This window comes from Octopus bimaculoides, chromosome 27, assembly GCF_001194135.2.
Source record: "Octopus bimaculoides isolate UCB-OBI-ISO-001 chromosome 27, ASM119413v2, whole genome shotgun sequence".
NCBI classification, from domain to species: Eukaryota; Metazoa; Mollusca; class Cephalopoda; order Octopoda; family Octopodidae; genus Octopus; species Octopus bimaculoides.
Genome location: NC_069007.1, coordinates 9,814,428 through 9,819,178, shown reverse-complemented (window position 1 = coordinate 9,819,178; position 4,751 = coordinate 9,814,428). Strand labels below are relative to the sequence as shown.

The 4,751-nt window shown below is 31.4% G+C and overlaps 1 long non-coding RNA gene across 1 annotated transcript in view; it reads right to left on the bottom strand.

Moving 5' to 3' along the window:
* Positions 1-4,751, bottom strand: part of LOC106876931 (uncharacterized) — a 5,890-nt gene continuing 1,139 nt past the window's right edge. The window contains exon 2 of the long non-coding RNA XR_001410309.2: positions 1-49. This is a non-coding gene — a long non-coding RNA (uncharacterized LOC106876931). The remainder of the gene's footprint in view (positions 50-4,751) is intronic.

Genomic DNA, 4,751 nt, shown 5'->3' with positions numbered 1-4,751 from the left:
GACGTACAGTTTGATTTCCAATATAGTGGCAATTGTCTTCCATTCCAGCCTGAAATGCAATAAATAACGATAAGATTCATGGAAATTTGAGTTAAAGATTTTGACATATTAGCAATTATTGAAAGAATTAGATAAATTTTAGGATTTTGGTAATTATCCCTATAATATCTATCTGTTAAACATTTAAAATAAGAGTGTTCTTGTGTTCTGAATTCAAATTCCACCAAGGTCGACTTTGCCTTTCATCTTTTCGGGGTCGATAAAATAGATACCAGTTGCATACTGCATTCAATGTAAATTGATTTACCCCCCCCCCCCTTAAGAATTGCTAGCTTAGTGCCAAAATTTGAAAACCGATATTTCTTGGGTAACTGAAACTGTATCTAGAGCATTAAATCTCACAATAGTTATCACAAGTATATAACAGCATCAGTCAAAATGGTAATTAGTCATGAACCTATATGTTCTGAGTTCAAATTACACCAAAATTCAAGTGTGCATTTTACATCTCTGAGTTCAATAAAAAGGAAATACCAAGATGTGAAGTGATTTAATTTAGTTCCTCCTCTCTAAAAATTGAGTCTTCTGCTAATTTTAGAAACCAATATTTTTTTAAATTAAGGATATAAAATATACAATTTATTTAAGATCTGAGAAGAGAAAAACAATGATTTCACAGGCAAATATTGATAGAATTTTTTTTAAGCACTGAAAAATATGAAGACAGCTGTTATAACAACAAACCTATAAAAAAATACTAGTGATGATGTGTACAACTGGAGTATATTTATGCTGCTTACAATATAATTTAAACAAAGAAGATGGAGTAACCATGGGTTCCCCCTTAGGACTGGTGTTTGCAGCATTCTACCTATCCACTAGAGAGAACAGAATAATACCAAAAACATAAATACATTGTATATTTAGATGATATACTAGCTAAGTAGATGATATAGTAGTGATAATGGATACATTAAAGTATTGTCAGAAACTAAAAGAAAAGTTAGAAATAAATTCAGTACTAAAGTTTAACTTTCAAAATTTCAAGCTCATTGGAAAACATACAAATTGAAATGAGAAGATACATGACCTCTGTAAACAGAAAAGAATCTAACAAATACGTATACCTACATGGAAAGGGTGAATGTCCAGACAAACTATGTCAGTTGTAAAATCAATATCTTTAAGTACATTTAGGTTCTTGTCCACAAATGAGGCACAAGAGAAAGAAATTCACAATGTCTATTCCAAGAGAGTAGTAGACTGAGGTAGAGAAGAATAGTAACAAATACATCAAAGAATACATCCAATGAACATACACAAATCAAACATAAAATTTATTATAAAAATCAAATGCATAAGTAACAAACAGATGAATGCATAATCAAAAGCTTTATAAAACACAACACAAAATGCATCACAAGGGACCATAAACTAAAATTAATAATATACAATATGAACCCAAAGCCACAAATCTTAGTCACAAGTATGTAAACCCAAACTATTAATGACCACCTTCAGGACTTCACATCTTTGGACATACTTGAACAACACTTTCTTGATGGCTCACTATGCATTTACAGCATAATTCTATATAAAACACTACAAAACATACTTAGAAAAATTATGAAAGATAATGCTCGCACAATCAATAAAATTCCTCACATAAAAGAATATTAATCATAGAAGCTGCACTCATATCACAACACAAAGTTAAAATAGACACACGAACAACATTCACATCAAACAGTTACCTCTTGGTGACTGGCATAATAAGCTAGCAGATGAAAATAAATTTCTCCCAACAGAGCAAATTATCATGTGCTAAAGATGTGGAAGCCTAATGGTGTAAAATTTTGTCAGCAAAGTCTACAAAAAATGAATTGAAAAATGAACAGATGTATAAGTATCAAAGAGGATACTCTTGAATAAGAGACAGTGAAGTTCTGGAAATCTTTGTGTACTCTTAAATGGCTTACAAACGTCTTCCATGCTGCAATTGTTTTTGTTTCAGTATACAATCTCAAATCCAGTCACTTGCTATGCAAGTACATCTCTGTATGTATATACTTACAGATTAAAACAAATGAAGACGCAAACAGTTTGGCCAGACTTGACACGGATATTTAATCTAGCTGTATAATGGTATGATATAATAAAGGTATATATAGTCTCTAACAGCTGTTTCCAGAATATCCCAGTTATTGGAACTTAGTGTGAAATGAGGATTCCATGGGCTGAGTATTCCGTCGTTGGAGAGGAAGTGGATAGACAAATATACCAGTGGAGGGACATTAATCAAGTTATATTAATATCATTATAATAGTGTTATTATATGCCCACAGGCATATGGCATAGTGGTTAAGTGTGCAAGTTACTAACCCCAAGATTCCGAGTTCGATTCCAGGTAGTGACCTGAATAATAATAATAATAATAATAATAAAAATAGTATTATTATTATAGTCTAAAAAAGGAGAAATCCAATTAAAGTTCAATTTAAATATGTGTTCTTGAGGTAAATCCATGAATGAATGTAGTAAATCTGTGGATTTATTTCATTTAGTGGCATACCGATTGGAGAATTCAGAGTACATACCATACCTATTAGTTTGAGTCACCCTGATGAAAATACCTTGTATATATTTTATGTATATATTTATACATTTACACACATACACTCATAGACAGATATATAGATATCATTCACACGTGGTAGTGTGTGAATAATGTTCTTGCTACCACTTCTAGGCTTTGTCACTAACTCAGTTGTTAACCAAATTAGATGATGTTTACAGTTTTAGATTGGTCACATCATAAGCTACATTTTGAGGTAAAGAAGTTTAAAATTGGTTTGAGGTCACGAATAGGAGGATAATGCCTGAAATCAACTTTGAGTCCAAATGATTGTTTTTTTTTAAAATAAATTTATTTTTATTTTAGTTTATATGATAGATCTCAATGACAGGAATCTATCCAAGTTAATTATAATTGTAAAAAATATTAGACTCTGTATCTTAACTGTATATAAAATTCTTATATTGAAACAAAGTGCATAATACAAATGTGCCAAAAAAGTAAGTGTAAAAATTCATTATGAAAAATAATTTACTATATAATAGTGAATACTAATTTAATAGTAATTTTATAATGAAATCAAGAAATAAATGAGCTATATATATATATATATATAGTAAGAAGAGCTATGAGAATATATCAACTATATAATAAGAAGAGAATCTGATCATATGAATAGTAAAGCCATGACTAATATAAAATTTTTAAAATTGTAAAAATACCTTATGCATCCACCATAAGGCAGGAGGAGCCACCCACCCTTGTTAGGGCAAAGTTAGTTTGTTAGTCAAAATTCATGCAAAATAAAAATAAAGCCTACTATTCAACTACTGTTCTTGTCAACTTGCCTGAAAAAACAAAAACAATCCTACTATCTGAAATCAAAAGCCTTGTCAATTTACCCTAAGAAATAATAATCTAAATTCTGCTACTCTTAATATTAATTAATATTGAATTAAAGTTTAAAAGCAAACAAAAAAACTTATTAAAATTTCAGAAGTTCTTACAACTTTGGTCGTCGTAATGCTTTGCTTTTGTTTTTTTTTTTTAATTCCCCCTCATATAATGATTTTGCTTTCATTTTGTGATAGACAACTATCATGCAGAAAATGGCAGCTTCTAAATCCTGATTGGGTGAAAATGATTAAACTTTAATAAACCTCAGTAACACTTTTCTGCAATAAGTATGTATGTGTATGTGTGTGTGTGCGTGCGCGTGCGCGTGAGCGTGAGCGTGTGTGTGTGTGCATGTGTGTATTTACTAAAGTATGCATTCAGTATCGCGTGTATATCTCCGAAGTTGATTTCAGGCATTATTCTTCCATTTTTTACCTCACATATTTGAAATCTCAACTTTTTTTCTGCAAAACCAAATTTCAAATTTTGTAGCTGAAAATGTAACTTAGGAGGTGACCAATCTAAAAATGTACAAACATCATAAAATTTGGTAAAAAAACTGAATTAGTGACAAAGCCTAGAAGTGGTCACCAGTGAGTAAATGCTGACCTTAAGAATGTTATTCACACACTGCTGTGCGTGTATAATATTTATTACAATATGGTGCATTCTATGAATATGAGGTAGATCTTTGCAAGATACCTAAATACTGAACTGAATCAAACATTTTGCAATATTGGTTTCCAATTTTGGCAGAAGACCATCAAATCCTGAGGGGAAAGAAGCTGATTACGTCGACCTCAGTGCTCAGATGACACTCATTTTATTGAATACCGTAAAGATAAAAGGCAAAGATGACATTGGTGGAGTTTGAACTCAGAATGAAAAGACAGACGAAATACCACGAAGCTTTCTCCCTGTGTGTTAACTCTGCTAGCTTGTCATCTCTGTATTGTAATAAGTAATAATATCATTTGAAAATTGTTTTCGTACTTTTGGCACATTTAGCTTATATTCTTTTACTCTTTTACTTGTTTCAGTCATTTGACTGCGGCCATGCTGGAGCACTGCCTTTAGTCGAGCAAATCGACCCCAGGACTTATTCTTTGTAAAGCCTAGTACTTATTGTATCGGTCCCTTTTGCCGAACCGCTAAGTTACGGGGACGTAAACACACCAGCATCAGTTGTCAAGCGATGGTGGGGAGACAAACACAGACACAGAAACATATACACACACACACATACATACATATATATATATATATATATATATATATA